This window comes from Aquarana catesbeiana, linkage group LG09 (genome assembly GCF_042186555.1).
Source record: "Aquarana catesbeiana isolate 2022-GZ linkage group LG09, ASM4218655v1, whole genome shotgun sequence".
Lineage (NCBI taxonomy): Eukaryota > Metazoa > Chordata > Amphibia > Anura > Ranidae > Aquarana > Aquarana catesbeiana.
Genome location: NC_133332.1, coordinates 120628672 through 120644540, shown reverse-complemented (window position 1 = coordinate 120644540; position 15869 = coordinate 120628672). Strand labels below are relative to the sequence as shown.

The 15869-nt window shown below is 42.1% G+C and overlaps 1 protein-coding gene across 1 annotated transcript in view; it reads right to left on the bottom strand.

Annotated features, from left to right (window-relative positions):
• Positions 1-15179, bottom strand: part of ADGRG4 (adhesion G protein-coupled receptor G4) — a 117535-nt gene extending 102356 nt beyond the window's left edge. The window contains exon 1 of the mRNA XM_073600938.1: positions 15060-15179. The gene's annotated coding sequence lies outside the window, so the exon portion shown is untranslated. The remainder of the gene's footprint in view (positions 1-15059) is intronic.
• Between the last annotated feature and the right edge of the window lie 690 nt (positions 15180-15869).

The following is a 15869-nucleotide window of genomic DNA, read 5'->3' as shown; positions in this document are numbered from 1 at the left end:
GGCAGTTGAAAAAAAATGCCCAACTGCTCCTAAACATCCATTTAGCAGCAGCAGTGTACATGAGGCCTAATATGTCAATCCTTATTTTTGCTAGCAGCCTAATTGTACCACAATGCAAATTAGTGTTTTACATAAAACAGAAACATTACTTTTAAATACTTGCTTTCTGATAGTTGTAATATATGATATATTGGATAACCCTGAGCAGATGCTTAATAATTACTAATGTCATATGACAAATACAGCTACAACCTATGCTTGCTTTTTTATATCTGGCATTTTTGTGTAAACTGTATGTTTTCAATTTACAATGCTGCAAAAAATAACATATTCTGCAGAACAGCCAGATATAGAAAAATAAATAAATGCTGCAGTAATATTATTATGTATTTCTTTTAATTTTGAAAAGTACTTGTAATAAATAATAATCGACAGTACATACAATCAGCTAGTCCTATATCTTTAAAAGCCCCAATTAGTAGTGGGAATTTTACATTACCATACATTCGTTAGTTTACCTTTTTCAAACTTATGGCTCACATTCGCTGATCACATTTGCTACAGTTATGTTGCAGTTATTGTACTGTTGGCAAATGTTTCCATATTTGGCCTAATAGTAGTAACGTCATAGTAAACCACAACAAGGCTCCTCTGCAGAGTTATCTGTGCACTTGATAGGTCACACTCCCAGATCCCCCAATGTTCTGCAATGAAGAGTAGCTATATTTGCAGATGTGTATGCTTATATACAATACAGGGGCTACATTAATTTACATGATATACATAAATACTGACTTGCTGTATATTTTGCATATATAAGTAAACTTATGAAGACAGTGAGGGCTCTACAGAACACAGCCAACTCCACAGAGGAGCCTTGTTGTGGTTCACTCTGACATTATCACTATTAGACCAATATGGTAAATGATCTCAAAGAAAAGTTCAAGTGATTATTTAGTGTTTTTGTATACAGTACATTTTCTCTGCTAATGCTCAGGACGAAAATAGTAGAATTTAAAAATATTTTTCAGTCAATCACTTTCAGTTTGGCAGGTCATTTTAAAACCTGCACTGTAGAGGGTTTCCGTAATCAACTTTTGCATTATCTATCTATGTAATACTTGAGATATAATGTAAAAAACCACAAAGGGTAGATCGGTAATAATTAAAGTAAATAAATCTAAAAACATGGCATATCACCCTCTAAATACACACACATCATTTTATGGCCAATAATCAAATCACAGCAGTAACATGCTCTCTGAATGTACCTTTGATATTACCAGATGCAAACTACTACTTCTACTCAATGCACGGAAACATTCCCTGAGAAATAGGGGGTCATTTACTATAGCGCCGCGGCACTAATTTGCGCAAATTGCTGCGAATTAGCGCTAATTCACGGCAATTTAGCGTGAATTAGCGCTACTAGCACTAATTCGCACTAAACCGGTATTCACTATAGCGCTGGTGAGAAAATACACCCAAAATCGAATTTACTTTAGTTCCCTGAAACCAAAAAGGGCCCAAACCCTAATGCCCCGTACACACGGTCGGATTTTCCGACGGAAAATGTGTGATAGGACCTTGTTGTCGGAAATTCCGACCGTGTGTAGACTCCATCACACATTTTCCATCGGATTTTCCGACACACAAAGTTTGAGAGCAGGATATAAAATTTTCCGACAACAAAATCCGTTGTCGGAAATTCTGATTGTGTGTACACAAATCCGACGGACAAAGTGCCACGCATGCTCAGAATAAATAAAGAGATGAAAGCTATTGGCCACTGCCCCGTTTATAGTCCCGACGTACGTGTTTTACGTCACCGTGTTTAGAACGATCGGATTTTCCGACAACTTTGTGTGACCGTGTGTATGCAAGACAAGTTTGAGCCAACATCCGTCGGAAAAAATCCTAGGATTTTGTTGTCGGAATGTCCGAACAAAGTCCGACCTTGTGTACGGAGCATTACTCTGCTAAAACCTGGAGAATTGCACATGGAAATAATGTTTAGAGCATGATATAATTGCCTAAATGGTACTGAAATATATGGTATATTATTTAAAGATAATCTGCTTTTAAACTGTGTGAAAAAATGATTTCTACACTGAAATATCTTTAAAAGTCTGAAAAGTGAAAAATTCCCCGTTTTGGACAACTAGGTGCCAACACAACTGAGCATGCTCAGACCTGAAAATAACTCTTATTTTAACTCAAGTGTCTTTTTTAGCCGGCCCTATAGTAAATACCAAAATGAGAGCTAATTAGAGAGCATTTTTGGAAGTTAAAATCTGTTTTATTTTAGTCCAAATGAAGTTTTAGTCATTGATTCTAATGGAACAATTCTAACTTTCACAAAAAAACCTTTTAATGTTGAGATGAAATGTATCTTTCGCTGGAATAAATTTTCCTTTGCAACATTGTTGCTTCTACTTAAAATATTTTGATTTTAAGAATACTAGAATGTGGAATGTTTTGATGTTTTGGTAAAATATACTTTCACTTGTTACTCTCCATCTCACAACCATCTTTACCCCAAACTCACACAGGTGTCTTTACAAACCACAAACAATACCATTACTGATGCAAATTTAAAATGAATCACAATTTTGTTGTGCTTTTTATTATTTCCAAATATTCATAATTTGAGCCCAAAAAATGTGATATGTGTAAAAGCAAAATGTAATTCCCAAAAATTTGAGGGTAATATTCTACTCTCACCCACAAAAAACACCAAATATCACAGAATAAATCAAGAAGAATAACTCTTCAGTAATGTAATGCCATCACCTGTATGTCCATAGAAATGCAGTATTTATGTGTAGTTATGTGTAGGGAGGGTCTCACATGCAGCAGCTCAGTGGCTTAGAGGTTAGAACTTCTGCTTAGTATCCCTGAGGGTCTGGGTTCAAATCCCAACCGTGTTACTTCATGTAGAGAAGTTGTCTCATCTCCCAGGTCCTATAATTATGTCTAAATGTAGTACTTATGTGTAGGAGGGTTCCACCACCATTGTAAGTCTTTTCCAGATACACTATTTAGCCAAAAGTATTGGGACGCCTGCCTTTACACACACATGAACTTTAATGGCAGCCCAGTCTTAGTCCGTAGGGTTAAAATTTGATTTGGCACACCCTTTGCAGCTAGAACAGCTTCTGGGAAGGCTATCCACAAAGTTTACTGTGCCTATGGGAATGTTTGATCATTCTTCCAGAAGTGCATTTGTGAGGCCAGGCACTGATGTTGGATGAGAAGGCCTGGCTCACAGTCTCTATTCTAATTCAGCCAAAGGGTGTTCTATCGGGTTGAGGCCAGGACTCTGTGCAGGCCAGTAAAGTTTCTCCACCCCAAACTTGCTCATCCATGTCTTTATGGACCTTGCTTTGTGCACTGTTGCGCAGTCATGTTAGAACAGGAAGGGGCCATCCCCAAACTGTTCCCACAAAGTTGGGAGCATGAAATTGTCCAAAATGTCTTGGTATGCTGATGCCTTAAGAGTCCCCTTAACTGGAACTAAGAGGCCAAGCCCAACCCCTGAAAAACATCCCCACATCATAATCCCCCCTCCACCAAATCATTTGGACCAGTGCACAAAGCAAGGTCCATAAAGACATGGATGAGTGATTTTGGGGTGGAGGAACTTGACTGGCCTGCACAGAGTCCTGACCTCAACACAACAGAACACCTTGGGGATGAATTAGAGAGGAGACTGTTGGTCAGGCCTTCTCGTCCAACATCAGTGCCTGACCTCACAAATGCACTTGGAAGAATGGTCAAACATTCCCATAGACACACTTGTAAAACCTTGTGGACAAGAAGAGTTGAAGCTGTTATAGCTGCAAAGGGTTGGCCAAATGAGTTTTGAACCCAATACTAATACTAGGATGCCATTACAGTTCATGTGCATTTAAAGGCAGGCGTCCCAATACTTAGGCCAATATATTGTATATTGCTTGTGACACTGAGCCTGGCTATGGACTTAGGGCTGGTTCACACCACAGAGATGCAGAGAACATGTGCGAGGTTGCCTGGTGGCTAAGTGGGTAGCAGTTCTGTTTAGCAGCACCTGGGATGTTGGTTTAATTCCCCAACATGCTAATGCTTGTGTTGAAGTTTATATGTTCTCCCTGTGTGGGTTTCTCACCACAATCCAAAGACATGCTGGCATTTTTTTTGTCTCCTGTAGAAATAGGTTCTAATGTAAGAAAGTATTATGTGATCCTGCTCATCAGGTGCAATCACTTTAGACATACATGAAGAGACAGAATGAAATATACTGGTGGGCGTGTACTTCCATTGGGTGTGTCAGTGTGTTAACAATACAACCTGTCTTATATAAAGGCCTGCAGTAGGGGGGTTCCTTTGGCCTGAGAAGGTTAGGTTTTTTGCTGTGATTTGTGGGGGAGAAGGAATGATATTGGGAGATTTGATGAAATTCTTGTGCATTTTTTCAATCAAAAGTGGGTTTATGTGGCCATGCTGTCAAAGTTGTGTGTGTATTGTTCCTGTCTGATCATGCAAACATCGTTTGGAAGCATCTGCTGGCCTACTCCTTTTTTTATCTCGTTTAATCGTGTACACTGAAATGCAGCTTCCAGCAGAACATGGTCACCTGTGTATGTGTAGATTGTGGGCTGGTGGTGGGTGTTTTGAATAAGTCTTTTGTAATATTATGTGGGAATGCTTTGTAAGAATGACTGTTAAAGTGGAGTTCCACCCAAAAGTGGAACTTCCACTCATCGGATTCCCCCCCCCCCTCCGGTGTCACAGTTGGCACCTTTCAGGGGGGAGGGGGGTGCAGATACCTGTATATTACAGGTATCTGTACCCACTTCTGGCATAGATAGCCACAGAATCTGCGCTTAGTTACGCCACTTCCTGTCCCCCCCCCCGCTGTCTGCTGGGAAACACACGGGTCCCAGAGACAGCAGGGACCATCCGTATTGCGTTGTGCGACTTGCGCATGCGCAGTAGGGGACTGGTAAGTGAAGCTGCAAGCCTTCACTTCCTGATTCCCTTACCGAAGATGGAGGCGGCGGCACCCGAGGACCAAGAGACGGTTCGGCCTTGGGTGCCGACATCGCGGGCGCCCTGGACAGGTAAGTGTCCATGTTTTAAAAGTCAGCAGCTGCAGTATTTGTAGCTGCTGACTTAAAAAAAAAATAAAAATAAAAATTTTTGGCGGAGCTCCGCTTTAAGTATGTTTCTATAATCTTGCAGATAACAATGTGATGTGTTGCCCATTATACACTGAAATTAAAGCTGTGTCCACTCTAAGGTTTTGTCTAATTTTAGATTGTAAGCTCCTATGAGCAGGGCCCTTAAAATCCCATTGCTAAATGTAGCACCATATATCCTGTCCAAAATTTTTTGAAACTAGTAAATGAATGTAAATTTATTTATTTTTTTCTGCTGGTAAAATAAAAGTACATTATTGAGCTTTGTTGTGGTGTTTTGTTTTTTTTTTTTTTTCTTCTACTTTTTTTCTCTTTAGTTTTTGTGGGTTGTTTTGGGAAAGTGCAATATCTTATATTTTATTTCAATATGTATTTGTGCACCAAAAAACGAATCTCTTTGCCCTGGTTCACATTGATGCTACTTTGAAATCGCGCTACTTCACTTGAAGTAGCATGATTTCAAAGTAGCAAGGTCAGTGTGATTTCAGGTGCTACTTGATAGACATCCGTGTGGCTTCATACACAAATGTCTATTGAAGTCGCACCTGAAATCGGCAAAAGTAGTGCAGGACCTACTTTAGCAAATTGGTGAGGTGCCACAAAAAAGTTGCATCGATTGGAACAATGCCATTGCTGCCAATAGTCATGCGATTTGATCTCTCGAATCGCATGACTAATTGCTCCAATGTAAACCTAGGCTTCTGCACACCTGTAACTTAATGATAAAGGTGGAATCTTTATATATAACAGCTGTGGAGAATTGCAGGTAATGAATTCAGCTGGTGGATAGGCAGTGGTGTATGTCGTCAGCTTTAGTTCACATTGGTGTGATTTGACATGTCAAAGCGGTGACAATTGCACTGTTTTAATTGGCGTGACTTTGGGGTGCAATTTGTATTGATATCAGTGCAGAAACTTGCACAGATGTCTCTGAAATTCCCCCTGCATTCGGGACTGACATGCGGGAATGAAAGTGTGTGATTTTAGCTGAACAATTTCCTCCCGCTGCTAACCCAGGGACACCATTTCTTATTGAACGCCTTTAAATATCATAAGTAGAAGTACAAATTTGCATATCTGCAAATAAACAAAAATAATAAAATTCTAATAGTGGTTGCGATCAAATATTTGCAGCAGCAATCAAAAGAGTGTGGTTTCGCCTTCTGACCCAGAAATAAGTCAATGTAATCACCTGGAAGTCCCTGTGCTGGTCAAGATTTCCATCTAGGTGGACATGGCGAGGTCCCTCTTTAGCAAAGAGGAGGTGCGGCTCATTTTCCGGATAAGGGTATGATATGTACTTGTGCTTAATCAATGCGGGGGTGGATGTGATAGTAAGATTTGGTGTGGGTGGGGTTCATTGATTTGTTTGGCATCCTCACACACTTGCTTCTGGCCCATGTGCACACATCACTTCCTGCATTTGTTCTGCTGATGTAAATGCAAGTATAAATGAAAGCTCCTTTCTATTAAAATATATATGACTTGTTTCACAGTTGGGCGACTTTGGACCTCCGAGTTGCTTGACAAGTTGTACCCCCATGATTCTCAATGTGAACTAGGGATGGGCCGAACATCCCCCCTGTTCGGTTCGCAGCAGAACATGCGAACAGACAAAAAATTTGTGCGAACACCATTAAAACCGCTTCCCGCCCGCCGTACGCCAAATGACATCCTCGACTTTGAGCGGGGATATCTGAGTGATGCCTGTAGCTACAGATATAGTCTTTTAGAGCCTGCGAATCTGCACACCATAAGAATGATCATAGCGGCTGTTCCACTGCTTGATCATTCTTACGGGAGGCGAGAGGGGACGTCCCCCCCCTCTCGCCGCCCTCCGGTGCTTGTACTGACTCACCGCTACGATCGGTGAGTCGGTCACAGGATCCGCCAGCCCCGGATGTTTAGCATAGAGATTTCCGGTGGACCAGATGGTCGCCGGAATCTCTATGATCGTTCGGAGGCCGGGCTCGATGTTATGATGTCACGCCCGGCCTCTGTATTAAAAAAAACGGTGCCGCTTTGGCTGGGAAGCGGAGATCGTTTTCTCTTTTGTGGATTTGACCCCACATCTCACTGTAAAGAGCACCTGTCATGCTTATTCCTATTACAAGGGATGTTTACATTCCTTGTAATAGAAACAAAAGTGATCAAAAAAATTTTTTTTGGAAAAAAGTGTCAAGCTAAAGTAAAAAAAGTAAAATTAACAACAACAAAAAAAATGTCTAAAGCGCCCCTGTCCCCGTGAGCTTGCATGCAGAAGCGAACGCATACATAAGTCCCGCCCACATATGAGAACGGTGTTCAAACCACACATGTGAGGTGTCGCCGCGAACGTTAGAACGAGAGCAATAATTTTGGTCCTGGACCTCCTCTGTAACTCAAAACATGTAAGCAGTAAAAATTTTTAAAGCGTCGCCTAAGGGGATTTTTAAATAGTGAAGTTTGGCACCATTCCACGAGCGTGTGCAATTTTGAAGCGTGACATGTTGGGTATTTACTCTGTGTAACTTCATCTTTCACATTATGCAAAAACATTGGGCTAACTTTCTTGTTTTTTTTTTTTTTTTAAAGCCCAAAACTGTTTTTTTTTCCTAAAAAAACGCATTCGAAAAATTGCTGCGCAAATACCGTGCTAGATAAAAAGTTGCAAAGACCACCATTGTATTCTCTAGGGTCTCTGCTAAAAAAAAACATATATAATGTTTGGGGGTTGTATGTAATTTTCTAGCCAAAAAATTATGATTTTTACATGTAGGAGAGAAATGTCAGAATTGGCCTGGTAGGCAAGTGGTTAAAGTCTATGGGACACGAACATGAATAATCAAAAGTGCTAATTTTAAAGGTTAATATGCAAGTTATTGTCAAAAAAAGTGTTTGGGGACCCGGGTCCTGCCCTAGGGGACAGGTATCAATGCAAAAAAGTTTTAAAAATTGCTGTTTTTTCGGGAGCAGTGATTTTAATAATGTTTAAAGTGAAATAATAAAAATGTAATATTCCTTTAAATTTCGTACCTGGGAGGTGTCTATAGTATGCCTATAAAGGGGCACATGTTCGCGTGTTTAGAACAGTCTGACAGCAAAATGACATTTCAAAGGAAAAAAAGTAATTTAAAACTACTCGCGGCTAATAATGAAGTGCCGGTCCGACAATACACATAAAAATTAATTGATAAAAACGGCATGGGAATTCCCCACAGGGGAACCCCGAACCAAGATTTAAAAAAAAAAAAAAAAAAATGGCATGGGGGTCCCCCTAAATTCCATACCAGGCCCTTCAGGTCTGGTATGGATATTAAGGGGAACCCCGGCCAAAATTAAAAAAAAAACACAACTTGGGGTCCCCCTTAAAATCTATATTTTAAGGATTTTAAGGTGAACCACGCGCCAAATTTTTTTTTAAAAATGGCGTGGGGTCACCCCAAAAATCCATACCAGACCCTTATCTGAGCACGCAACCTGGCAGGCCACAGGAAAAGAGACGACGAGTGAGTGCCCCCCCTCCTGATCCATACCAGGCCACATGCCCTCAACATTGGGAGGGTGCTTTGGGGTAGCCCCCCCAAAACACCTTGTCCCCATGTTGATGGGGACAAGGGCCTCATCCCCACAACCCTTGCCCGGTGGTTGTGGGGGTCTGCGGGCGGGGGGGCTTATCGGAATCTGGAAGCCCCCTTTAACAGGGGGGAGTTAAAAATGACAAGAGACAGTTTTTGACAATTCCTTTATTTAACCACTTGCTTACTGGGCACTTAAACCCCCCTCCTGTCCAGACCAATTTTCAGCTTTTAGCGCTGTCGCACTTTGAATAACAATTGCGCGGTCATACAACACTGTACCCAAATGACATTTTTATCATTTTTTTTCCCCACAAATAGAGCTTTCTTTTGATGGTATTTGATCACCTCTGCGGTTTTTAGTTCTTGTTAAAAAAAATTAAATTTTTTTTATATTTTGTTATAAAATTTTGCAAACAGGTAATTTTTCTCCTTCGTTGATGTACGCTGATGAGGCGACACTGATGGGCACCGATAGGTGGCAGTGATGGGCACTGATGGGCGTCAGTAATTGATGGCAGCACTGCTAGGTGGCACTGATTGGCACCACTGGTGGGCATTGATAGTTGACACTTGTGGGCATTGATAGGTGGCACTTGTGGGCATTGATAGGTGGCACTGCTGGGCACTGGCAGGTGGCAATGACAGCAGGCACAGATGAGGCATATGTGCCTCCTTCCTCTTCGGGACCAATGTCCCTTTGACATAAGCCGGTGATCGGCTTTTTTTTCCTCCTCACGCTGACAGCGTGAGGAGAAAACGAAACCGATCAACGTGCTTTTGTTTACATCATGTGATCAGCTGTCATTTGCTGACAGCTGATCACATGGTAAGGGGCCGGGACCGGCCCCTTACTCGGATCTGTGATCATCCGAGTCTCTGTGACTCAGTGATCACAGCGCGCACACTGCGCGCCCTGTGCGCGTGCACAGGGGAGGACGTCCCATGACGGCCTCCCGGAAATTGAGGTCCGCGCTGTAGCAGTCATTCAGCTATGGCCCAGACCTCAAGTGGTTAAATGCTTCTTCTTTCTTCTATCTTCTATCTTTCTTTGGTTTCTTCCTCCATCTTCTTCTTCTGGTTCTTCTGGTTCTTCCTCCGGTGTTCTCGTCCGGCATCTCCTCCGCAGCGTCTTCTTCTCTGGGCTACTCCGCATCCATGATGGCATGGAGGGAGGCTCCCACTGTGTGAGGCTTCTCCTCTTCTGACGGTTCTTAAATAACGGAGGGGCGGGGCCACCCGGTGACCATGCCCCCTCTGACACACGGGGACTTCCCTGTGGCATTCCCCATGATGTCAGAGGGGGCGGGGTCACCGGGTGGCCCCGCCCTCTGTTATTTAAGAACTGTCAGAAGATGAGAAGCGTCACACAGCGGGAACCTCCCTCCATGCCATCATGGATGCGGAGCGGCCCGGAGAAGAAGATGAAGAGAAGAAGCCGTGGAGGAGATGCCAGACGAGAACACCGGAAGAAGAACCAGAAGAACCAGAAGAAGAAGATGGAGGAAGAAACCGAAGGAAGATAGAAGCTAGAAGAAAGAAGAATCATTTAAATAAAGGAATTGTCAAAAACTGTCTCTTGTCATTTTTAACATTTTTGACACTTTTTTTTGTGAAATGGTAGGGGTACTTTTGTACCCCCTTACCATTTCACACAGGGGGAAGGGCCGGGATCTGGGGGTCCCCTTGTTTCCAGATTCCGATAAGCCCCCCGCCCGCAGACCCCCACAACCACCGGGCAAGGGTTGTGGGGATGAGGCCCTTGTCCCCATAAACATGGGGACAAGGTGTTTTGGGGGGCTACCCCAAAGCACCCTCCCAATGTTGAGGGCATGTGGCCTGGTACGGTTCAGGAGGGGGGGTGCTCTCTCGTCCCCGCCTCTTTTCCTGCGGCCTGCCAGGTTGCGTGCTCGGATAAGGGTCTGGTATGGATTTTTGGGGAGACCCCACGCCATATTTTTTTTATTTTGCTGCGGGGTTCCCCTTAAAATCCATACCAGACCTGAAGGGTCTGGTATAGATTTTGAGGGGGACCCCACGGTATTTTTTTTTTTTATTTTGTTCGGGGTTCCCCTTAATATCAATACCAGACCTGAAGGGCCTGGTATGGAATTTAGGGGGACCCCCCACGTCATTTTTTTTTTAATTTTGGTTCGGGGGTTCCCCTGTGGGGAATTCCCATGCCGTTTTTATCAATTAACTTTTATGTTTATTGTCGGACCGGCAATTCATTAATAGCCGCGAGTAGTTTTAAATGACTTTTTTTCCTTTGAAATGTCATTTTGCTGTCAGACTGTTCTAAACACGGGAAACATGCGCCCCTTTACAGGCATACTATAGACACCCCCCAGGTACGAAATTTAAAGGAATATTACACTTTTATTGTTTCACTCAAAGCATTATTAAAATCACTGCTCCCGAAAAAACGTCCGTTTTTAAAAAAAATTTTGGCATTGATCCATGTCCCCTGGGGCAGGACCCAGGTCTCCAAACAGTTTTTATGGCAAAGAATTTGCATATAAGCCTTCAGTGAGAACTTTGGATTTTGCAGGTTCGAGCCCCATTGACTTCCACTATTCCAGCATATGTGATCTGACAAGCATTATTGCAGCAATAGCGCTGCTTTCCATTTGCATTAGCGCTGACATTCTGAGAGTTGAAGTCTTTCTGGCCTTTTTTGAGAGTTATTTTTTGGTACTGCAGGAGAATATTTTGGCGCTAAAGTAAATGACCCCCATAGTGTTCTTCTCGCTACGTTGTGCTATTAATTAAAGTGTTACTTTTTTAATTTTGGATAGAATGGGGAGGGATTAGAACACCTGTCAGTTTTTATTGGTGCCTGTGCCCCCCATTAGGGAGATTCGCCCTCTCTTTTTGTCCTCTTTACCGTTATCATCGAAATTGAAAGTAAAGTAAAATCCCAAATTTTGGGTTAACATCAGAACACCAATAAAGGAAAAATCTTCCAATAGTGAAAATAGTTCTGGTGACCCTGGTTACACGCCATAATTGCCCTCACTTTCTATGGATTTCCTATCACTTCCTGTTAGGCTATGGGACAGAAAGTGAAGGGAGACCTCCTTAATGAGACACAGATGGCAAAAAAACCTGATTGGGTTTATAACCCTCCCTTACTCTAGCCAAAGCAAAAAAAAAAATTGACTTTAGTTAATATTGCCATCATGGTGGTTGTTTCTAACCAAAGTTTGTCCTTTAGATATCATCTGATTGTCTGCCATCTGTCATTCCATTGTTTTGCATTGACCCTGACCTCTGCTGGTGCCACAGTCTCGTTTGAATGCCAGCTTCCCTGACCATGGATGCATTTTGGTCCTGTAAGGAGCAACTCCTGCCAGGTTCTCTGGACAGCAATGTAATAAAATAAATCCCTTGAGTTGATCTAAGGGACAATTCTACAATTGTATCTTAACTGGATCTGACATTGGTTTAGAAAACTGACAGTAGCTTGGCTTGCCACAGCATCCTGGTGGTGACAGTATGCGTAGTAAAAAGAAATACACAGGACCAGTAGCTGTAAGAGCTGGAATATTGAGAGCAAAGATTGATAAGGAAGAATAAGTTGCCAGGAAGGCTTGAAAATGATCCAAAAGAATAAATAAACCTTGGAGTCCCTGGATTTTACAATCTTGTATAGCTTCCTGACACTTGAGTCAGCATGATAGAGGTGTTGCAAATGATATGTAAGTAGGCTCCAAGGCCTAAGTGACTTGTCAATGGGTAGCATGAAGTTCATGTAAGTAACAGAAAATGTGGACCCCGCTGAAACACAAAGCCTAAAGAATGTTTACTATTCTCCAGGAACTCCTGTAGGAAAGTATTGGTTTATGCTGATTGATGCTCTTATTTTGTGGCCATCAGGCCTGACTCACTGACATAGCTGATGTGTGGGAGGAAGTAGGGTACCAGTTTGGTGGGCAACAGCGTACGTTTTAAGGCCTAACTCAATGTTTTTCTTTAGTTTTAAAAAGAGTGGGGAAGAGTTGAGTATTCTTTTTCATCTGTACTCCTTTGGGGAGATTTCCCCATACAGTACATTCTGTCCCTGTAATGACAGTAAAAGAAAGGGGGGATATAGTTGTCACCAGGATAGAAAAGCACAGACAGTTCCCCACTCTATTAACAATGTTTTTCTTTCTGTCCCTATTGGAAAGATTTCCCATCTTTTCCTGTCCTGACAGGAGGACATTTTTCCTAACAGGGAGAGAAACATAATATGAATAAAAATGTGATCCAGGCTTTAACCCTTTCTTGATCTATCCAAAACTGAAACAAAGGAATTCAAAGAGCCAGAAATAACTTTTCTATCACAGGCACTATTGCGATACACAGCCTAGAATGTGTACTATATCTCAGACTTGCTGAAGTTTGAATAAACTCAACTGCCAATACATTTTAATAGATAGTGGGGGCTTGTGCATTAAAAACATTGCACCCTGCCACAGTAAATAAGTGACAGAAATGGAGCCCTGTCTGGGAAAGGACAAGTGGCAGCAATCCCTTAGAGGGGAGCAGGAAAGTCTACACTATCTACTGCTGGTTGCAAAAAAAGCTCACACCCTATACCAGTGGTGGTGAACCTTGGCACCCCAGATGTTTTGGAACTACATTTCCGGTGATGCTCAACTACACTGCAGAGTGCATGAGCATCATGGGAAATTAAGTTCCAAAACACCTGGGGTGCCAAGGTTCGCCATCACTGCCCTATACCCATGTTATCCATACAGTAACTGAGGAGTATTTTATACCTAGAAATCAACCCCCTATATGCCTATGATTTCCTAAAAAAAGAACAAAAAAGTTATACTGCCTGTCTCACTAAACATGTTAAGCCGCAGTAGATTTTTATTAACTACATCGTTCCGGTGTAAAGTGGTTCCCCTTCAACAGATGACCAAGCCCCACCTCTCCAACACCAGGTTTTCTTGTTCCTTTATTTAATATACAGGAATATGGAAAGTAGGAGAGAACAAGGGGTGTAGACAGTGGGGATATACCATAAGAGCACTTACATGTTACTTTCACTTGTGGAGTCGAGGTAATAACGTGTGAGTATAGATCAATAGTTACAGTAAATTAGAATGCTTTCTCGGTAATGTAAAACCTGAACCTGTGATGAATATACACTATATTGTCAAAAGTATTTGGACACCTGCCTTTACATGCGCATGAACATTAAAGGCATCCCAGTCTTAGTCCGTAGGGTTCAATATTGCGCTGGCCCACCCTTTGCAGCTATAACAGCTTCAACTCTTCTGTGAAGGCTGTCCACAAGGTTTAGAAGTGTATCTATGGGAATGTTTGACAATTCTTCCAGAACCACATTTGTGAAGTCGGGCACTGATGTTGGACGAGAAGACCTGGCTCGCAGTCTCTGCTCTAATTCATCTCAAAGGTGTTCTATCAAGTTTAAGTCAGGACTCTGTGCAGGCCAGTCAAGTTCCTCCACCCCAAACTCGCTCATCCATGTGTTTATGAACCTTGCTTTGTGCACTGGTGCGTAGTCATGTTGGAACAGGAAGGGGCCATCCCCAAACTGTCCCCACAAAGTTTGGAACATGACATTGTCCAAAATGTCTTAGTATGCTGATGCCTTAAGAGTTCCCTTCACTGGAACTAAGGGGCCAAGCCCAACCCCTGAAAAACAACCCCACACCATAATCCCCCCTCCACCAAATGATTTGGACCAGTGTACAAAGCAAGGTCCATAAAGACATGGATGAGCTAGTTTGAGGTGGAGGAACTTGACTGACTTGCAGAGAGTCCTGACCTCAACCCGACACCTTTGAGATGAATTAGAGTGGACACTGCGAGCCAGGCCTTCTCATCCAACATCAGTGCCTAACCTCACAAATGTGCTTCTGGAAGAATGGTGAAGAATGGTCAAACATGGTCAAACATTCCCATAGACACACTCCTAAACCTTGTGGACACCCTTCCCAAAATAATTGAAACTGGTATAGCTGCAAAGGGTGGGCCAACTCAATATTGAACCCTACGGACTAAGACTGGGATGCCATTAAAGTTCATGTACGTGTTAAGGCAAGCATCTCAATACTTTTGACAATATAGTGTATGTAACATGCAAATGTTTGTACAGTTCCTTTAATACTTTTTTAATAAATCAATCTCACATAAACACTTAATCTCTGTGCTTTTTGTTTACATTACATGATAATCTACTCTCCCGTAGTCATAAATTGCTTTCATGATTGTCAAAAACACATGTTCACACCCAACTTCAACAGCCATTACAAAGCTTTTAATATCCCCCAAAAAAGAAAATTTTAATATTTATATATACCTGGATGGCTCTTCAGGTTATCATGGTCGATGAAAAGTTCAATGGGGTGTACAAACCCTCTGGACAGAATATTGGATCCCGTAAGGCTTCGACGTAACTCTGTGAGAATGCAGGAAGATGAACACTAAATGCACTTTGATCTCTAAAACTGAATTATATGTCAAGAGTAGATTTATTACCTAGCACAGGTAATAAAACACACATCTTCGTCTAAGCTATGTTGTTGAGTAATAAGCGGGAGGCAAGTTAAGTAATACAAAGAAAGCCCTAAAACCTTATTAATAGTCGTACTTGGAACAAAGACCCTGAGTCAGACCGTCCTCACCTATAACTTCTCAAGTAGGTCAATCTGCAATGTACTATATTAGACCTCAAGCACACAGGCAGAAAAAACATCGCTTTCAAAGATATTTTAAATTTTTTTTATGCTTCTGAACACAGTTCTATTTTTTAAACAAATACGTTCATTGTGGTGTTTAGATTCGTATTTTAGAGTAGCATTTAGGGGCCTTAAAAAAAATGCCCCAGTACTTGCTTCAAAACATGGCTTCGGACAGGCTTCGTTAAAGCTCTCTGAACGAGCTTTAACAAAGCCTATCCGAAGCCATGTTTTGAAGCAAGTGTAAACTAGCCCTTCCTGCTATAAAGATAAATACTATCAAAGGTTGCATAGGCCTCAGGGCTCCCTGCACAGGGTGGCCAAGCAGCGCCTGCTGTGGAGAATTAGTCAGGTTTATCACTGTAAGAGAGTAGATGAAATTATATGTGCGCATCCAAAATCTATGGACTCATGAGCACCTCCACCAAACC